The following is a 22,745-nucleotide window of genomic DNA, read 5'->3' as shown; positions in this document are numbered from 1 at the left end:
TAATATTCGAATTTCTTATATGCTGATGAAATATTTATCCTTTAAACCAATATAACTTATAAAATATGTTTAGTTCATTTGTAACTAATAATATGATATTCGAATTTTTTATATGCTAGTGAAATATTTATCCTTTAAACTAATGGAACATTTTTTACTATTAAACAAAATGACGAAGCTTAGTCCACAGATAAGAAAATTTAGTTATAATTTAAACCTAATTTAAAATATATTTAGTTTATTTGTAATTAATAATATGATATTCGAATTTTTTACATGCTGGTGATATGTTTATCTTTTAAACTAATAGAACTTTTTTGACTGTTAAACAAAATGGCGAAGCTTAGTCTACAGATAAGAAAATTTACTTATAATTTTAAATCTAATTTAAAAGATATTTAGTTCATTTGTAATTAATTATATGATAATCGAATTTCTTATATGCTGGTGAAATATTTATCCTTTAAACCAATACAACTCATTTAATTATTAAACGAAATGGCGAAGCTTAGTCTACAGATAAGAAAATTCACTTTCAGATCCCTTCCCCTAAAGACATATATCTGGCCTTTTTCACGATATATCTATCTCTTGCTACCTATATATACCACTGTGCTTATCGTTACACAACCCTTTTTCCTTTAGATCTCATTTGCTTATAAATGGAATCCGTTTTTTGGCCGTCTTACGGTGCTGTAACTTCAAGCTTCAGTTGGAGACAGATGTTTTTTGCCAATCTCGGCCCATCCTTACCTTATTCTCCCGAAAAATAAGGAGAAATCGAAAAAACTGGGAGATGAAAACTCGTAAAAGAAAAGTTGGCTTTTTTCCCTCTTTTTAAAACGAATTTTTCACTTACTAGTTGTTTTTATACTAGTTTTACACGATTGTGAGATAAGTTGTACCGAATTCATATTTGGAAAATGTGTTTTAAAGAGTTTTTCCTTTAAACATCGATCACCGACTGGCTAAATTGCATTAGAGTGTAAAAACTGAAAATTGTGTTGATTGTTTTTTTTTCTTTTCTCCCCCTTCCTCCACCCCTCAAAATAGAACACATATACGATAATCTTCTTTACTTCTTTTCTATTCGACAACTGACTTATTTTAAAATTCTTTCAAAAATTCTTCAAATTCTTATTTTGTGACTAAAAATTTTTCAGTTTGTTTTTGGATTAATTTACAAATACTAAAACTAAAACTAGCTTTGCTGGTTTAAATAGCATTTGTTACTTCAAATATTTAGGAAAACTGCACTAACTTATAGATGCTACACTACACTGCTAGATTTTCGCAACATAGAAAACAGTGCTCTGAGATATTTATTTTGTAATATATTCCAACAGTAATAAAAAATGAATGACTTAGTGATGTAAAATATCCTTTATTTTTAAATAATTTAATTATTATCTATATCCTTTTAAAGTGCATTGTATTTAAAAGGAATCGGTACCGAACTGCGACATTCATGCAGTAATTTTTAATGTCCAACGTATTTTGTACATAAAATATAATGTCATAATTACATATATATTTGCAAGTCTATGATTTTATAATGTATATATTTATTTTAAAACTTTATTTAAATATTTTGCCTAGATATTTTTATTCGCGAATATTTTAAGAATTTTATAAGTATTAATTTATAAGGTATTTACTCCTTCTATTCAGTATGCCTTCGTGTTGTAACTGGAAACACACTCGACACGTATTCAAAAGATACAGAATTCAAATCGCGTCGAGGGCGTTGCTCAATTTTTGCGTTGCCTGCTTCAAAACAACCTAACGGCTCCACAGTGGCGCCCGAACTAAAAGGTAGTGGACAATAATTCGTTACCACCAAGGTTTGGGCGATTGGATCCCCATATCCCCAGTCGTCCTTTAAAAGAGGGAGTATGTAAGGTATTTTTTCCCTCCATCCAGCATGCCTTCGTGTTGTAACGGTAGCACACTTGGCGCGTTATTCAGAGGTCCACGTTCGAGTCCCGGCGAGGGCATTGCTCCTTTTTCAAGGTCTCCTGGTTTAAAAAAAAAAAAAAAAAAAAAAAAAAAAAAAAAAAAAAAAAAACCTAATGACTTCGCAAATTTAACTTTAAGTGCACCAAAATATTTTAAATATGTTTTCGAGATATTTTGGTGAGCTCTTTGCTTCTAACTCAGTCATAATTGAGAAAACACTTAAAAGCAAACAAATTTCATAATTCTGAGAGTACTGCATAGAAATTATAATTTCCGAATCAGATTGTAGTTAACGAAAGTTTGTATGAAAGTGACAGAATAATATTAAATAAGAAAATTTACATTTTTTTTTTACTTAAATTGTAGAGACAGTAGGTATTTTGAAAGCAGGCAAGATGAAAAATGAGCAATCGCCTTCGCCGGGAATCGAACCACAGACCTCTGGAATAAAGGCCAAGCGTGCAGAACCAGTACACTATGAAGGCACGCTAGAAGTTCGTAAGAAATACCTTATAAAATAAAGAACCGCTTTAAATCTGGGTATTACATTTAATAGTAATATTTTTCAAAAAAATAAAATGGGAAGGAATTTTTGAACCTTTAAATAAAGTTGATAAATTTTATCTTAATCCAGAAAAACTGTTGAAAAATAATGAGATAAATATGTAGAAAATAGCAATTATCTGACATTTAACTAAACAGCAGATAGCTACTCTATTTTCTCTCACAGTTATACACATTAAATAAAGTAATCACCTCAGTAACATATGCAGATTGTACAAATTTAGAGGTGGTCGCATATACGACAACTTTCTGCAATTTAACTGTGCGGAGAAATAAATCCTCTTACGTGCATATATTAATAAAATAAATTTTAATTATGTCAAATAAATAAATTTTAGCTAAGCAGTTAATAGACGCATTTAAGCAAATTAGCAGGTATAATGTATCATATTCTGCAGCACTGCTAAATTTCCAATGATACATAAATACTTCCTATGATGCTTATAATGTAAATTCTCATTTGCCACTCTAAATGCAGGCGCACACAGCTTGAAAATTATTAAACTTACCATACAAAATACTTGAATTTTATAAAACAGCAAGTAATTTATTACAATTACAATATATTCTTCCTTTATGAATTCGTAACGACCACAAAAACAGGAACAAACAAATGGGAATAACATGAAAAAGAGTATAAAACTATTTTGAACCAGCAAAAAACGATAGTTTATGATTATAAATGAAAACTTGATTTAACATTTGATCTTGCCTATAAGTGTTGAATGCTTGCTAAAAAAACGAAGAAGTGTTGATTTTTTGCTTAGTGGTAATCAAATTTTACCTTTCATTATAAATATAATAATGTGCATGCCACATGTCCATGCAACGATTTTTATTGAAAATCAGAAAATTATAAAAGAAAATGTAAAGATTTTGCTAAAAGAGTGTTAAAAGCCATTATTAACTATTTTAAAGTAACAAAATAACTTTATCGCCCTCCGCAATAAATAAATTATTATTGAATATTTGAGTATATTTAACAAAAATTGGACTTTTGCTAAGAACGTTGTAAGGCTTTTTCTCCCTCGTTTCTGCATGTCTTCGTGGTGTAACAGTAGCACACTCAGCGGGTATTCAAGAAGTCCAGGTTCAAGTCCCGGCACTGTTCATTTTTCGCGTTTCCTATTCCAAAAATCTTAATGACTCTACAGTGGCGCCCAAACTAAAATGTGGTGGATGATGGTTCTTCGCCACCAGGATTTGGCAGTTGGGTCCCCTAATCACCAGTCGCCCTTTAAAATGGGGAGTATATCAGGCATTTTCTCCGTCCTTTGTGCATGCCTTCGTGGTGTAACGGTAGCACACTCGGCGCGTACCTCGAGAGGTCCAGGTTCGAGTTCCGGTGAGAACATTACTCATTTTTCACATTGCCTGCTTACATAACCTAATGTCTCTACAAATTCACATGGAAAATAAGAGTAAAACTTTATTTTTGATCACAATTATAACAATTCTTATATTCAATCTTATCACAGTTATAACAATGATACAAATAAAATAAAAACAAAAAAATGACCGTTTTCTTTCATTTACAAACACACACACGATTCGAGAGCATTTGGGCGAACACCTTTTGGGCTAAAAATATTTAAAAACAACATATCTTCATAATTTCCAACAGACAGTCTCGCGGGCGGTGGTGACAAAAATATTGTATTCCGTACAGCGAGTTTGCCACTGCTCAACTTTGAAATTGTTGAGTTTCTTAATCAGAAATTCGTAAAGTTTAAATAATATAAAATAAATTTTAAAAAAATTCGAAAATAAAGATTTGGGCTTCCAGTTGGACATATTTGGGTGGAGGACTATGCTATTCAAAATTTAATGACTCTAGGTAAATTGTTTTTTCACAGTGCGAGAAACACACATACATTCATGTACACTCTTCATTATTTTATTTCCTTAAATATAGTGCAGGGCGATAATATTTGGTGGCAACAATTTGAAAAGTGATACATCACATTTAAGTGATTCAACGCAAAATGCCGCTTCGAGATTTATAGCCCTTCTGGGCTAACGCTTATTTGGGCTAAAAATGTATAGGCATACTTAACATACATCTAAGTTTTACTCGGAAAATGAGATAAGTGATGCTTTTTTTTAGTTAAAATCATTTTTTTAAATCTTGCATCATAATCACTCAAGTTTAAACTTAAATTTTATTTATCCGCTCGCCGCTTACATATTGGCTTAGTTTCGGCTGCAGAAGAGGTATCCAGATGCCGTGTCATTTTTACTTCCTTGTACAAAGTAAAAAGGAAGTACTGTAATCGCGAAAAGGTTCAGGCAACATATTTCAACGAAAATATCCATTTTGACCGCTATCGAATGCAATTTAACGATGTTTTTGCGTGATATCTGTACGTAAGGACAGAATAAAAGACTCTTTTCCTCCAAAAAAATTATAAAACTTCTTTAAAATTAATTCTGAAGAGAATTTTTCGTGGCGTCTGTACGAACGTACGTACGTATCTCGCATAACTCAAAAACGAGTAGCCTCAGAACGTTGAAATTTTGTATATAGGACTGCTATAACATGTAAATGTGCACCTCGTATTTTGGTTGCAATCGGCCGCACCAAACGTATATAAATATATTTATATATATATATCCACTCTATTACCCGGCTCAGTGATCTCAGTTTCTTTACTCTTATATGTTGGTAAATTGTACATTATTCGCTTTAAAAATGATTGAATTATGTTGTTTTTATCTTCCGGTTAATGATTTTATGCCTTTAGTAAATGTATATGCAATATGTTTAGAATTATCAACAACTTTAAAGTTGTTTAAGTGCGGTAAGATTTGAATAACATGGCGGACATATTTGTTTATATTTGAAACAGCAGAATTGTAGATTTGTTGCCAATCTAGAGAGACTAAGCTTCGCAACACAAAAATAACGCTTTCATTTATTATTGCGAATTAAATCATGCTTAATCCTTTCTGGAAATTTTTCGAGGAAATAAATATTTAAGATTTAATTGGTAATTTTTAATGCAGATATTTTGAGGTTTTATGTATTTTTGCCTTGTCGCGAAGTGAGAACTGAATTAATTGAATGAGAAATACTAAATCGTCTGCATCGTTTTAGCTTTATTATAGTATTTGAATGGAACATGTGGCAACGATTATTCTTCAAATGATATAAATTTTGTGCATTCAGAGCGTCGTTATAGGAAGCAAATATAGTGAATTTTAAAGAGTGCATTTATTCTATTGTGGTTTATGTGCTGTCGACGAAGTAGATTTAATTCAATCCAATCAATTTAAATGAAATTCAAGAAAAAAATGCGTATAATTTAATATTCCGTACTAGGAAGTCATGTGGTGTACACATCAGATTTTTAAATATTGTAATGAGTTGAAAGCATCTGAAGAATATTAAAACGAAATTCAGAAACTTCCTTTAAGGGCTAGCGTACTGTTAAATAAGCGAATAATTTTTTAATAATATCATCTATGTTTTTTACAGAGTTGATTTTCTGAATAATTCATAGGCGGCAAGTGTAAGCTTATTAAATCCCAACTTTCAAATTTCTGCATCCCTGCTGAGAAATCTCATTTCATTTTCTAACTCAAAACGAAACTTATTTATCCCTAACCATAGAATTCAGCATCCTTCAATTTGTTTCATTCAATGATTCTTCTCGGTTTCATTTCCGTTACCAGCTTTAACCAATTCAACTCGTTTGCCAGGAGAACCTTTTACCATTCAGTTTTCTCATTTTCTGCTCTCCCTTCCCTTTCCCCATCGTATATTCTAAAAGAATCTTCTGAAATCCTTACGAGAGCTAAGAGTGATAAAGTAGGAATTTTATCATCCCCACGTCGATAATAAAACAAACCTAAGAAAGCAGTTGTCTTTCCCCTTTTTTATTCACCAAAGTTCCTGTGGAACTCCGCTACAGCCATCTTAGATCTTGATAAATATAGCCATTGGATTTTCTGTCATAAATTCAGTGTTGATGTTTGTGAGGTTCATTACAGATACCAACTAAGATACAACATTCGTGAACATGCTTGTTATCTTATAAACACTATTTGCTTGTTTATGATTATTGTAATTAAATGTAAACAAGTAGGCACATGAATGTATTATATTTTAATGCATGGAAATATGCATTTTTGCAATAAAAAGTAGGCATTTTTGCAATAAAAGTAGGCATCTAACTGCGCTTTATTTGAATGCATTTCCAGTCATTTACACATATTTTTGTGCATTGTATTTTTTAGTATAAAACGGATAAAATAAGGAACTCAGTATACGGATTCACTGAAAACAGACTGTAATGTAGGAAAAAAGGTTACAGACTTTGCTGCAGGAATTAAATACCTGCCATATTAATATTTTTTAATAAAATGGTTATCACGAACATCTCGAACCAAAATAAGGGGGGGGCACAATTCTATATCTCTCGTTCTACTAGGCCGATTGATGAAATTTGGCTTACATCTTTCATCTCTCGAAAGCGCGACTTAGAATATATATATCACATTTATATAAAGTATTGTTCTAACATAGGTATTTTGATACGAAATTGACCTTTTCTGAAATAACATAACTCGATATTCATTCGAACATTTTTCCATAACTCGATTCTCAAATAATATCTAAATATTAAATTTTATAAAACTTGGTAAGAAACTTACCGAGAAACTTAAAAATTTACCTTGGCTGAATTTCTTCAGTTGGGGAAATTCTTAATTTGTTCTTAATTTATGGTAACCTGTTCTCTTTTCCTTTTCATTGTGTATGACCAGAAAGAAAGGAACATCATTCGTACTTTCAAATTATTTTAACAAAACGCGTAAACTATATTTGGCGTTATTATCGCTTAAAACGAATATGCCAAATTTCAAAACGTGCGGCCTATATATAAATTTACGTATATCTTAGGACATTTTGAAAAAAAAAAAAAAAAAAACTCTAATTTTTTTTTCAGGTATCCTAGAAATACATCTACTTTAAGATGACGATAAAAATGTATTGGGTTATAATTAAAAAATATTTTCGAAAAATTTATGAAAAGAATTACTAAAAAATACAAATTTAAAAAATAAACCAGAAAATATCTGCAGTTTTATTTGGATTAAATCTAAATGACCCGTGAAAGCACAAATAAAGCAAATTTAATAAAAAAAAAGAGATATAAATAAATATATACCAAATTCAATTAACGCTGAGGAGCTAAATTTTGGGAGGTAAATCTTTAAAAACTACTTGTGTGATTGTTACAAAACTTGGCACTTTGGCATAATTTGATTCGTAGACCCGAAATACGGGAAAACATCAGCATGTAATTTCAGAAAAAGTCCGATTTTTTGTCGGAATATCTATGTTAGAACAATGCTATATATAAATCTAACATAATATTCTAAATCGCGCTTTCGAGACATGAAAAAACGCAAGATAAATTTCGTTAATCGGCCTAGCAGAACGAAAATTACAGAATACACTCTTTCTCTCTCTTTTTTTTATTTTTTTTATTTTTTTAGGTGCTTAACGCATGACTAACAGAATTTCATGTCAGTGAGAAATTACAACTTAATGAAGTAGATAGGAAGAGCTTCAAATTCCTATATGAATTGTCCTGAATAAGTACTTCAAAACAGAAAGCTTCTCAAAACAAGGCAGCCAATTTTATGAAAACAGTTTCAACATTATATGTGAAAGAGTTCTGTAATGGAAAGAATTTATGTAGTTTCCTACTGCATAAATACAACAAATTTTCAATTAGTACAATATTCGTTACGCAATGCATTCATTATATATAACAGCACTCATTATAAATTAACTTTAATCATAAGTACTGTGTTAATCAACACGAAAACGTCAATAGTCAATTTTAGCAAAACTGTTTTAATTACTTAACTAAGTAGGGTGAAAAATGTGAAATTTTAGTCGGCAAGAGGCACTGTAAAAGGATTTCGGTTTTCAGGTTCGTTTTCGAATATGTCTAAGAATTAAACATGTAAAGGTATGTAATTTATTATTTATTTAGAGAATAATAACTATTTTGAATAACTGGAGTTCTTCTAACAACCATATAAAAATTTATATTTTATATTTAAACAGCTTTTCATTCACAGAGGATAAATTGTTTTCCTAAAATTATTTATGCCTCATTTGAAGAAATTTTGTGACTGGATATATATATATATATATATATATATATAGGATCGTCAGTTTAGAATGTAAAGTTCGTAATCATCGTTTCGAAAGGGATATCAGGCTCTGTTAACTAATGATGCCAAATTCTTAAAGCCTACAGTGCTACTGTACGATACCTTGGAGGTAGCCTTCATGCATAGCCTATATAAAGCTAGCTAATACCATATATAACGCATACAAACAACAATGACCGATTATTTAGTTAATCAAATTATCTGCAAACAATTAAAATTATTGTACTTAACAGTGTTTCGAGATTTCAGTTATAGTACTTCTGGATATACCAAACTGAATTACTTGAGATTATACATTACCTACACTCTCAAAAAACTTTAAAAATTCTCAGATAAAATGTTTTCCGTTCTCAACGAAACCAACAGTTAATTCAACATTTCTTTTTGAGACATCTAGATCTGAAGTTTACATGAATCCAGGGCTAGCTCGAAGCACAGAAGGATTCGGAATCAGATTCTGTACTGGATAACACAATTTTTCCTCACCCATATTTCTTCAATCACTCCATTATAAACCAAGCATTTTGCACGTAACATTATTCTTTTCGTCAAATAAACGCTTTCCCAAAGTATTGGGAAAAGTATTATAACACTTAATTGCGCAGAACAGGGTAAACAAAAGTGGATCTAAGTTAAACAGTATTGCCCTGCCCTATATCAATACAGAAGTACATCTTGCACGTCATACGGTTTTACTTCCTTGTATGAAGTAAAGGAAGCATCGTAATCACAAAAAATTCCGGGTACCATATTTCAAAGAAAATACTCATTTTTGACCGCTATGGAATGCAATTTAACGATGTTTTTGCTTGACATCTGTACGTAAAGACAGACTAAAGGCCCGTCCACACGAGGACGCTCCCGACGTAGTTGACGTAACTTTTTTGACGCCGGCGTAAATTCGCAGGACGCAGAAGACGTAAAACTGAGTACGCTCCTGTTCAGCTTTTTCGCCCGGGACGCGCGCCAATAGCCGACCTAGTTCTTATCACGTGTCATAATCAGAAAACCTTCTTGCTTACCCGTTTCAATATGGCGTCAGAGCCACACAGAGATGAGATTTTGCTTAGAAATATAACTGTATACAGCAATAAAATAATCAGCATTGTTCACGCAATCTTCAGATTTCTCAAACCGTACATATTAGTATACATTTAAAATTCTCATTAAAGGGGAAAACTGTATACTTATAAAGCAATGATCCGACCAGTATATCCATATGCTTCACCTATTTATAACATCGTAAGTAATAGGAACCTAAATAAATTACAGTTTCTACGAAATCAAAGTTTTTGCCTTACAAAATTCTCCTTAATTATTATAAATATTGGCTATATCATGTGTAATAAAAAGCTCTATAAATATCCCAATATTAAATACACCAAAAACTAACTTCAGCAATATAATAACTTCTAAAAAAGCAGTTGACTGTGAAAGAGTATTCAATAAAATACAATTACGAAATTTTGGAGGAAAGTTACAACTTGTGTCATGCAGCAATCATTTATTGAAGTTTAATTAAATTACCTTTGCAACGACTTCTACATGTTACATTATTTTTCACAGGTACTGCTATCACAGATAGCTGAGTGGTCAGCGCGCTGCTTTGGTGGCGGAGGAATGGAAAGGTGGCAAGTTCGAACCTCATCCGTAGACGGTATTCAGTTATCTTTTCTCATTTTGAAACGTGTTTCTTATATTTAACGTCTTCTTTTATTATTGCGGATTAAATTATGCTTAATCCATTCTGGAATAAACATTTAATTAAATTTACCATATAATGACTCAAGACCACAAGAATTTAAGTCACTTTCTACGCTTTCAGCGTCTTTTTGCGGAGTGTGACCAAAAGTAAACTTTAAGTTTTGTGCACCAAAAAATCTGCCTTCCTGCCCGCTGGTCGAATTGCTTGTTTTTGCGTGGAACTCTAAACTGTCGCGAAGTGAGAACGGAATTAATTGAATGAGAAATATATCTCTAATAAAATTCGAGGAAATAAGTTTAAATGAAATGCAGGGGAAAATGTATGTAATTTAATTTTATGTACAAGGAAGTCATGAAGTGTACACACCAGATTTTTTTAAAACTGTTTTAGCTTTGAAGATTTTGCTTAAATTGTGGATTGCATTTCCTTACTACCGAGCGTACCTACCGAGATAAGCATATGATGGTCCAGCAATAAATACATGCTTTCAATCCCCGTAGCATTTTGTAACACAAATTAATCTCAATCCAGATATTGCTATAGATATTTTTCAATTAAAATGAATTTCGAACAACAGCATTTTTACATAAAAGTGCCGTGAAAAGCGTTGAAAAAAGGTAGCAAATCGTTTCTTTTAAACCCTTCTGCGAGGGAATAATTTTATATGAATTAATAAATGAGGTAGATTTTTACTGTGTGTAAGCTAAAGTTTGTTAAAATTTAATTGCAGCTGCTCTTCAAAAAATATTATACTAATATTCGACTTGATATGCAGTATATGAAAATTGACTTAGCACAAACTTTAATTTTTTCAGACATTTTTTTTTTTTTATCTTTGAAATTATTTTGCTTTTTTTATTTTACCCAGCCCTAATTTTACCGGACTTTTCTCATCGCATGTTCAGAATACGATATGCTTAAATTATACTCGCACGTCTTATTAGCTGTAAATATACATTAAATTTCTCAAAAAATAATTCTGTCCTGCTAATAGCACTAAATAATTCAATAAAAAATAATCAGTACTTTTTACATAAAAAGAAATTTACATATATCATTTCGTAAACAGTAATTTTAAATTTTTTCAATAAAATTACATTGAAATGTCTGTCTTGTCTTTAATTGTAAAATTATTACAAATCGATAAGGTGCCAAAACCACAAATCTGCAAAATTGTTTTTTCAAGAAAAACGTATTCAAAAGCTTTACGGTCGTTTTGAGAAATATATATATAGAATATATATTCAATGTAATAATTATTTTTCAATCTGTCTTTTTGTAACATAAGTTCTTTCCCTTTTCAATACAGAATCAAAAAACATATAATAAAGAGTATTCGTATGCTGGTATAAAATAGTATTTCTTCGGTAATATCGGCAATATGATGAAGTACTTTCTAGTAAAATTAACTGTTTAGTCCTTAGGTTATTTCGAAGTAGGAGAGATGAAAAATGAGCAATGCCCTCGCCGGGACACGAACCCCGGACATCTAGAATAGGCGCTGAGCGTGCTGACTATTAAGCTAAGAAGGCGAGAGAAATGCCTTATATACTCACCCTTTTATAGGGTGACTGGGGATTAGGGGACCCAATCGCCATATCCTGGTGGTGGCGAATCATCATCCACCACCTATTTTAGAGAGATGAAAAATGAGCAATGCGTCTACCGGGACTCGAACGACGGACCTCTCAAATACGTGATGAACTATTACAAAAGCGTGCTGACCATTACACCACGAAAACATGCTAAGAAAGCGGAAGAAATATCTTGTAACTGGAAAACGATTGACATTGCTTAGATGCAAGAAGTAGGAAAAATAATCTCCTTTTGTTGAATGAAAATCGGATATTTCGTTACGTTAAAGAAAAACAAGGAAATTTATAGTAGTATTTCTTACAAAAATGAATGCAGCCATCTTTATTGTAGTAAAAGTCAGTAAAATAATACAACAAATTGCTACAAGTTATTACAACTAAAGTCATTAGTATAGACAAAAGAGGAAAGAAAGGAGATAAAAGCGTTAGTGCTTTATTTTTCAGGAATTTTATGTTTATCGGTATAAGAAAAGAAAATTTCATGGTCATTTTTTCCCCTCTGCTATGAAACTTCCGCTTTTTTAGTCTAGTAAAAGAAGCGGCGATGCAGAAATTGTTATGCATGGACGGATGTATAAAATACAGAGAATTTTGAAAAATCAGGTAAGTTAAAGTGAGATTAAAGGAAAAAAGATGTAAGTGTATATATCCCGAGGCTATAAGCTAGTATTAAAAGCAGGGAATTTAGGAAGAAGGGGTATCTAGGGACATCGCTTTTATAACATTATAATGTTGACAAGCTTTATTTTCCATGCAAATAACTGATGATACTGAATATAAATATTTTAAATTTCCGATTTCTGTTTTAAAAAAAAAAAATTTGGATTATTCTGGCAGTTCTACATTTAGCCATTCGATCGCTTTCATTTTTTCTACCATATGTGCTCACTTGTTTTAGTATCTATATCCCATTTTGATTATTCTTTCAGTATCTGAAAAGCGTCCATTGCGCTCATATTGAAATTAGGTAAAATAATAGACTTTTACTCAATGAATTATTATTTGTTCAGTCTTCAGATAACTACATTTAACTTTATCTGATATTAAATGTGTCCACTTTCTTACGCAAAATTACAATATTATTGTAAGTTTCATACTTTAATACATAGACTGTTAATTTTTAGACTTTTTTACTAATATTACCGTTTCATAAGTTTTCGCTTTATTGATTTATTCATTTATTTTCTCTTACAGGAATGAAATAAGCTTTGCTTTATGCTAAATTCGCCTCCTGAGCATGAGTATGCGCTTTATTTTCTAAGATTAGCTCTTGTTTAGAAGTTTTACCAAAACTTATGTTACAATTGAACATCCACAATCAATGCTTAGCTTGTATTTAGAGGATTCGTCCAATATAAGGTAAAGAAACGATTTTTTTTCCTTATTTCATCTCTCGAACATGAATATACTTTTATATTCTAAGACTGACTATTAGGAGTACCAAAAAAATATTTTTTTAATTGACATTTTTCTTAATAATGCAATTTTGCTGTACAGGAAAGTACAGAAGATAATATATAGCAAAATGCTAATGAATGTTAGCGAAATTTTGTGAACTTTTAACGCTTAGAACATGGCTAGGCTTTTCAAATTATCACTCGTAGGTAACTTGTGCCCCAACATTTCTAATGCCCTAACAAAACTCGTCTAAAATAACGTTATTTGACTTTCTTTTGTATCTTTTTTCTAATACTGCGATTCGCTGATGAAAGCGCCTGAACGCACATCGTTGATATTAATACAGTTGCCAGTAAAGAAATTCAAATGGCAGTGTATGACATATTTTTCAGTTACATCAACACCCACTAGAACTTAACTCGTGTTCATTCTAGAGGGTGCTGGCTACATTCGACACCCACGTTCCGTATGCTGTCATAAGATTCTTCACTGCTAATTTACAAATCACTGCTCTGTTCCCCAGAAAACGGTGACACACTTGTTAAAATGTATTCCACTCTGTTGGTTCATATTGAGATTCCAGTAACAAATCATGTAAATGAGGTCCAACAAATATACTTTTTTTTATCATACACAGCATAAAGCCTGGATATTTCCTACATAAGTAAGTAAATCGTAGACCGTCTTTTCGAAACTGTCTTTACAAGTTTTTATCATTTCCAATTTGATATGAATTAGGAGATGCAATACCTTCGTTAGGCGTACAAGAAGTTGTGGAACCCTCCCCCCCCAGCTGCCGAGTGGTAAAGTCGTTGAACACTGGACCGGCGAACGGGAATCCCAGCGAACGGGCTGGCTCATGGGTGTTTTCATAGTTTTTGACATGTGTAATGTACGTATATGCAAGTCAGTTTCTCTTAGAAAAATTAGAAGACATCTCTCCACTTAGGCAGAGAGCCCTCGAGTGCTTTGCCGTAATTAAATAAACGAAACTAAAAACGAAGAAGATGAGATATAACTATGTGGAAGGTGTTCCTGGAGGCCTGGCCTTCTTTTTGTATTCTGAACCCCTGCCCCGATTACCCCACTCACAAAAGAAGCAGAATAAGTTGTGTAACCTTTATTGAAACTCAACAGAATGCCAATAATTCTGCCAAGTAATTCTATTATTGCAGGTGTGAAATTAACATTTACTCCGTATCCCATTTTACTTTAGCTGAATCTCCAATTTTCTGTTTTCTCTGTGTCAAGGCAGTTCAGGTTTACCAGTCTAATGAAAATAGAATATTTGTAGGACACCTTTCTTTAAATTGAAATGCCTGAAGCAAAGAAGCAGTTACTGTACAATTAGGTACGAAACAATATTGAGTGGTTATTGTGCCTCCAAACTCTTATGTTAAAAAGAAACAAAGTAAAACAGAAATAATTATAAAATAAGAATGTCAAGAGCAAATAGAACATAAATAAGTTATTTAATGCAGCTTCTTTCTTTTTTTGAGAATAGGGAAAAGACTGAACATTCTTATCTAGAAGGATTAGAGGTAATGACAATAGTCAAAGTGCGTTAAGCTAAATCATGGTAATTAGGTAGAGAAAGGTGCAGGAGCTAGAGGATCGTCGTTTGCATTTTCAGATCATTACCATTTAAATCGAAAAAGAAATTTCAGCTGAAAAAAATGAAACATGGTATATGAGAAGCTTTCATTTATTATTAGTCTAAAGGGGCTTTGTCCCTGAAGGACTATTGTTTACGATTTTGCGTTGAATCACTATAAATGTCCGTTTCACTTTTCAAACTGTTGCCACCAAATGTTAGAGTCCTGCATTATATTTGAAGAAATTAAATAATGAAAAATCTGCATAAATGTATGTGTATTTCTCGCATTGCGATAAAACAACGGTACATAGAATCATCGAATTTTGAATGACGTAATTCTCCTACGAATATGGGCATGTAGAAGACCAAATTTGAAATTTGGAATTTGTTTTATTATCGATTTCGTATTTTGTAAAACTTTAACGAATTCTTGATTAAGAAACTCAACGATTTCAAAGCGAGCAATGGCAACGTTGTACAAAAAAACATTTTTATCTCCAGCGCGCGAGACTGTATCGGAAATTACAAAGATATGCTCATTTTAGGATTATTTTGCGATACTGCTTTCGAACTGAATTTTATGGTTTAAGTGCAAAGAACATGATATTTAATAAATAAAGGTAACACACAAAACGTTAAAAAAACGCCCCTTTAGACGTAATTTAAAATCTGAAACCTTTCAGATTTTTTTTTAATGTTATTTTTGACTTTGTATTCATTTTTGCGGATTTGCCAATTGATCTTATTTTATTTTTAATTTCTATTTTTGCTTTCATTTTTATCATATTTGAATTTTTATGTTTGATTGATATGACAGAGGGAAATTGCAATAGATTTTACCATATTCATTTCCAAATTTTGTAAACTTGTAGAATCATTAGGTTTAAAGCAGGAGACATTAAAAATAAGCAGTACCCTAGTCGGGACTCGAACCTGAACCTCTGGCATACGCGCCGAGTGTGATACCTTTACGCCACGAAGGCATTCAGAAAATACCTTATATACTCCCGCTTTTAAAGGACGACTGGGATTCAGGGAAGCAGTCACCAAATTCTGGTGGTGAAGCATCATCACCCACCACCTTTTAGTTCGGGCGCCATTGTAGAGGCATTAGGTATTTTTAAAGCAGAAGACATGAAAAATGAGCAATGCTCTCGAAACTGGACCTCTCAAATAGGCATCGAGTGCGCTACCGTTACATCACGTAAGCATGCAGAAAGGAGGGAGAAAATACCTTATAAACTAGTATATACTTATAGTAAACAATTTTAATTTGAAATTTCGAATAGTTAGAATAAAATCAAATAGGTGATCCCCGTTTGAACAAGATTGTCCCCTCATTTCAATAACTAACCTTTCAAGCCTACCATATGCCCTTGATCAGATGCTCTCTAATTTAGTCCAATCCGCTGTCTGCGTCCTTCTAACACATAACAATCATTTCTACCCCTCCCCTTACTTCACACTTAAAGTATTTTAAAATACTTCATGATCTTAAATTATTTTGGAATACATAATATTTTCTTAATAAAACTAATTTCCAGTTTATGGATTTACATATTATTAAATGCCGCTGCAATAAAGTAATGTGAAAACTTTATCACTGGAAACGAATGTGAAAATCATTTAAAAAAAGTGCTGAACGACTGAACTAAATTAGCAGTAGCAGCTCAAAAGAAATAACAGATGAATATTTGGTACATATCTATTTGAAAAATTCAAACTTTGCTAAGATTATTAAATAAAAGAAAATGCGTTAGAGGATGAAACGTATGCGAATACGATTTAGAGCAAGCTTTTATCATTCCAGACAACAGATACTAAAGCTTGAACAACTCATGAGTTGATGTTTATTCGTTTACTTAATTAATTAGTTATTTATTTTCTGTACAGTCTCTTTAAGCTTGATTTTATAGAATTACTTTGGTAATTTGAACTCTAGGTAAAACTAACAGTTTTGGTAGTCGCTATGAATTGTAGTCATCGAGAATTCACTGCATGTGTTTTGATTCTGATTTTTCAAAATATCTAATATTCAGATATTCCTCATCACTTGCATTGAGGATTTAATTGTTCCGAAATTTATATTTCCCATAATAAATTTCCTGCGTCTATTTAGATAACTGAATTCTTATCAGAGGCTAAAGACATGTTTTAGGTGCTTACGCAATGCTCAAACAAGACCCATTTCATTTCATTTCCCCTTCCAAACAATTTTTCCAGCCGGTACTAATTGTCCAAGATAGTGTATCTCGGTGGACCTACGTGCTGCATACCAATCAGCCAATCCACATGCACCCCGCGCCGTTTTAACGGTTGGAAAACACAGCTAAAATTTACGGTATTCCATCCGATTCTACCATTCTCTTTGTTTCATTTACATAGTAAGATGTCCCTTTATTTCATTTATGCCCCACTCTAATTTTCGCGCCCTGAATTTAGGAGCATTCATTTGCCCTCCTCGCGAAACCTCATCCCCCCCCCTCTCTCCGTTGTAAATGCGGGATTCTTCAAACGCCTGGCGAAAGTGGGGTTTTGGTACACTGCCACTAGATGGCGCTTTTTGCAGGGAAAAATTTCCGTTAGAGCCTGCAAAACGCGGTGAGAATAATAAAATAACGAATTGGATCGCTCCCTGGCTTTTTTCCGTTTCCTTTTTGTTATCGTTTGCCTTCGATGGCAAGCCTAATCGAAATGCACACTTTGAGCCTGTATTTCGATTGGAAGTTAGATCGATTTTAAATAGTTGAGAAGCATTTTTTGCAACAGAGTAGCCAGAAGAAGTATTCGAGATCAAATTTCTTTTCGAAAAAGTTTCTATGTACATTCATTAAAAAATTAAGGAAACATAAGAAAAATCCATATGCTTCCAAATGTTTCATACATATATATGTATATACCCTCTCGAAAATGCAACATCACACTTATTCGTTGTAGGATTAATTAGCACATTGCTTGATTGCATTTTTGAGAGGGTTATATGTGTTTGTTGTATATTTGTCAACAGCCGTTGTTTTCCTTTTATTTTAGACGTAATTTTGTTTTTCTGGTTTGGCAACAGTAAGAAAGATTAGAATAATGTTTTTGATTTCTTTAAGTGTGTAAGTAAATAAAGTTTGGCTTTCTTAAGCAAGAAAATGTAATTGTTTATTTAAAATATTTAGTTTCAAGTGTTATCGAAGAGTCAGATTTAATTTAAAGACGAAAACGACAGAATGAAATAATATTCAGGTAGTTTCAACGCAATAGTGTTAATGCACATTGCTCGATTGCAGTTTCGAGAGGGTCCCTTGAAAATGCAATCGAGCAATGTATATATATTCTAATTAATCCTACAAAGAACAAGTAGGATGATTACATTCCTGCTTTTGTATTTAAATAACCATGCTTCCGTTTTTAAGATAAAAATGAAAACAAAATATCCGATGTGGACACCACATTGACTTCCTTGTATGGCTTAATAAATTATACACATTTCTGAACTTTCTATAAACTTATTTCCCTGAATTTCATTCGAGATTTATATTCCTCATTCAATCGATTCAGTTCTCTCTTCGCAACAAGGCAAAAATACATTAAAAACTCAAAACATTTTCATTAAAAATTGTAAAATACAGAAAAACAACTAAAATTCCAAATACAGTTAAAAACAGTTGAAAAAAAGAACAATTTTTGCAATTAAAATTAGAGTTTGTACGCCCAAACAAGCAATTCGGCAGGAGTGACAGGCAGAAAGATACAATTTTTGGTGCACAAAAATTTTAAGTTACCTTTCGGTCCCACTGAACAAAAAGACAATGAAAATGATGCAACCAGCTGACTTAATTCACCATACTTTTAAGAGTTTCAAATGTTAACAAATGGCTGCCACATTACTTGCACTTTTAAATTGCTTATAATTCTATACCTATAGCATGCAGATTAACTAAAAAATTAAAAACCTTAAACGCCACATAAAAGCAGTGTAATTCAATTATTTGTAAAGCAAAAACTGCACAATTTACCAACATATAAGAATAAAAAGCAGAGCTCACTGAGCCGGGTAAGAGGAATATATAAATAGCTATGTTTGGTGCGGGTGATTGCAACAAAAAGGGGAGATGCACAACTAGATGTTATAACAGTAACATATATAATATTTTAACGTTGTACGACAAATCGTTTTTGAGTTTATGGGAGACACATACGTACGTACGTAGAGACGTCGCAAAAAATTCTTCTGAATCCATTTTGAGTCCATTCTGCAATCTGTTTTGGAAAAGAGTCCTTTATTCTGTCCGTAGATATAGATATCACGGAAAAAAAAAAAAAAAAAAAAAAAAAAATCTTTCAAATGGTTAGTTTCGTTGAAATTCGAAATTTTTCGCGATCACAACACATCTTTTACTTCGTACAAGGGAGTTAAAATAGACCGAATTTTCTTCTTTTTTTAACTGGAACAGGCCACTTTTAAGGAAATATATATTTATAAGGAAATATATATATTTAGAAATTTTAGTTGTTTTTATAGGAAACATTGCTTGCTTTAGTTACAAAATATTTATTTCAAGAAAAGGTATAAGTATTCTCAGAAGAATATTTGCTATCACTGCTATGTGATGCTATGGTGGTTGCAGAAGATCGGCCGGCTACCGCGCGGTTTAGTTCTCAGTTCAAAACCTGTCTTCGGAATTTACGCGAGCTCTTAAATTCTGTTACAACTGAATACCTTTTAGAAGCTAGGGATAAAGGAAAGGAATTACGATTATATCAGATTCCCTATTCAAGGTTGTTCTCAGTCAAAACTGGAACGGGGCCAGGCAAAATAGTTCTGTCGTTAACAGCTAACTAAAGCCTTAAGCGAAAATGCTCGTCTGATTTCCAACACCTGTTCGATCTCAGTTGGAGATAAACAACAACAAAGATAACACTTCATCAGAAATATAAATTATTTCATATCTCAGAGAGCAATTTTTAAGATCAACCATAGACTCTTGAAAATGGTTAGATCTCTTTATGGAACAAAGAAGACTTGATGCAATATTAACTGACAATGTATTTTAGAATTTCCTCTTTGAAGCAGATGGAAAGGACTGTAGAGGTTTTAACAGTAAAATCCTTTTTTGACTGCCTGGTTATATTCTAGCATATGTACTGATCAGTTGACCGTATAATGAGCTTGTTTGTTATCGTAAGAAAATAGGAAAATATGTGAAAGCTTCCTATCAGGATATATTCAGCTCCAAAAAATAATGATGCTGAGAAATGTAGGTAAAACGAAAAAAAAAATTCCTTTTCTAATGGAAGGCATTTGCCTATTCAGCACTGGCCTCTCCGGAAGTGGTGGCCATTTTATTTTGGAGGCACCTAACAAACGGCCACCGTTGCCTCCTAAGAAAGGACGAATAGACACAACCATGTCTTTTCCAGGGTTCGAAAACGAGCCCTTCGGTGCTGCAGTAGGCTCCTCTAACCACTAGACCCTCTGGGCGGCAGGTAAAACGGAAGTATGCAGGAGCGCATAAGGAGACGTTTAGCCAATATAAAATGTACAGTTCGAACAGTAGTATGCAATATCGATATGTAACAAATAATTAAGCTGATACACATTTGAAAACTTCGCTGTGCTTAACAGTGATATGATATTATTAGCAATATACAAGCTGTACCTATGAATGACAGTGATATAGAATGCCCATCTGGAAAAATGTGATTAAAAATTACGAAAAAGATAAACAGTAATACAGCTATTATGACTTCTTTTAAAGACAGTTCCCAGCGGTACTATTTACAGTATTTTACTATATATACAGAGTTTATTTTATTACAGTAAGTGCCATGGCGATTCTACATATTACAATTGCACAGACGGTTATATACAAGTGCATCATTCACACGGTTCATAAAGTTACATTTTTTCGGATAAATGTTTTTATTACAAATATTTTGCCACATTAACAACACCTAAAATATTTTCGCGAAATTCAAAAAGTAGAAATCTTCATGCGGTTAATTAATAGGTCACTATTTTTATGATTCATATTGTCTACGATATTATGCAACACATGAAATAGCTAAATAAAAATTATACAGGTAATTCTGCAGCTTGTAAACGAGAGCAATGTTATTTCGCAGAGGGGCACTATGCAAATTCAATACAGTTACATAATATGATGTTAATAATATGTACAATGCAGTTACATAATATGAAGCAATATTTGCAACAATGCCTTAATATAAAAAATCAGTGTGTTGCGATACAATTCGGCGAAAAAGAGCCTCAGCCACTTTCAGAAAATATTTGCTTGTTTGTTTGTGGAGAGTGTAAGCGTATCCCACCTATAATTTGTCGGTTTCTGACTAAGATAGTATGTACATTTTATGGGTGTTTCAAATGCGTAATATTAATACCCGTAATCTAGAGACCGCCACAAAGTCATTCCTTCTCTTAGGCAGATAGCCTTTGTATGTTTTTCATCAATCCATTTTGCTGCGTAACTGGAAGGTACGTCAAAAAAGTTTGTAAAGTAGTCAAGGAATTTACTTTTTAGAGACGGAAATGAAGCACGCGTGGCCTTCTATAGAAACAAAGAGAAATTTTAGTTGTTTTTTTAGAAAAAACAACTAAAATTCTAAATACAGTTAAACTAAAATTACAAATACACGTGTTGCCTTCTATAGAAACATTTTTGAATACACATAACTGATAATTTTTTCCCTACAATTTACGGATTTTAAACCTCATATATACAACTTTTGGAAAATAGCATAACAAAATATGTAACAGTTTGGTGGATGAATAATTAACCAACGGATATATAGCAAAGAGGAGTTTTTTTTTTTTTTTTTTTTTTTTTTTTTTTACGTTTACTCTCTTTTTTTTTTAGCATTTATCGTCATCATCGTCATTAATTAAATTTTTTCCAATATTAGTTTTGCAACAAACAGCAAATAGGTTTTGCAAAAATGATCATGTTAAGCACCCCCCCCCCCAAAAAAATGAAATGTTTCAGATTTTAAATTACGTCCAAAGGGGCGGTTTTTTTTTTTTTTTTTTACATTTTCTGTGTTACATTTATTTATTAAATATGCCGTTTTTCTCACTTTAACCATAAAATTCAGTTCTTCAGTTCAACAGCAGTATCGCAAAATAGATTTAAAATAAACATATCTTTAGAATTTTCGATACAGAGACTCACGCGCTGGAGATAAAAATATTTTTTCTGTACAACGTTGCCATTGCTCGCTTTGAAATCCTTGAGCTTGTTAATCAAAAATTCGTTAAAGTTTTACGAAATAGGAAATCGATCATTAAACAAATTCCAGATTCCAAATTTGGGCTTCCACATGCCCATATTCGATAGAGGATTACGTCATTCAAAATTCAATGGCGCTATATACCGTTGTTTTATCACAATGCGAGAAATATACGTACATTTATGCAGATTTTCATTATTTAATTTCTTCAAATATAATGCAGGACTCTAACATTTGGTGGCAACAGTTGGAAAAGTGAAACGGACATTTATAGTGAACCAACGCAAAATCGCAAAACGGAAATAATAGTCTTTCAGGGACAGAGCGCCTTTGGACTAAAAACAGTAGATAAATTAATATTAGAGCGGCATTTTATGTCCAGACCTTTATGGAATGATGTAATGATAAGTGTGGGATAATATAAAGAATACAAAATCAATTATTCAATTGTGTTTGCCTTCGTTCTTATTATTCCGAATGTAATCACAAATACACAGAA

At 32.2% G+C, this 22,745-nt stretch overlaps 1 long non-coding RNA gene across 1 annotated transcript in view; it reads left to right on the top strand.

The window, feature by feature from the left end:
* Nucleotides 1-22,745, top strand: part of LOC146999070 (uncharacterized) — a 370,098-nt gene that overhangs the window by 203,942 nt on the left and 143,411 nt on the right. Inside the window, exon 2 of the long non-coding RNA XR_015039397.1 lies at nt 10,282-10,372. This is a non-coding gene — a long non-coding RNA (uncharacterized LOC146999070). The remainder of the gene's footprint in view (nt 1-10,281; nt 10,373-22,745) is intronic.

The sequence above is a fragment of the Stegodyphus dumicola genome, chromosome 1, assembly GCF_044657685.1.
Source record: "Stegodyphus dumicola isolate Sdum_Otavi_A_Nest chromosome 1, ASM4465768v1".
Lineage (NCBI taxonomy): Eukaryota > Metazoa > Arthropoda > Arachnida > Araneae > Eresidae > Stegodyphus > Stegodyphus dumicola.
Note: the sequence above shows the minus strand (reverse complement) of the source record. Positions and strands in the feature narration are given on the sequence as shown.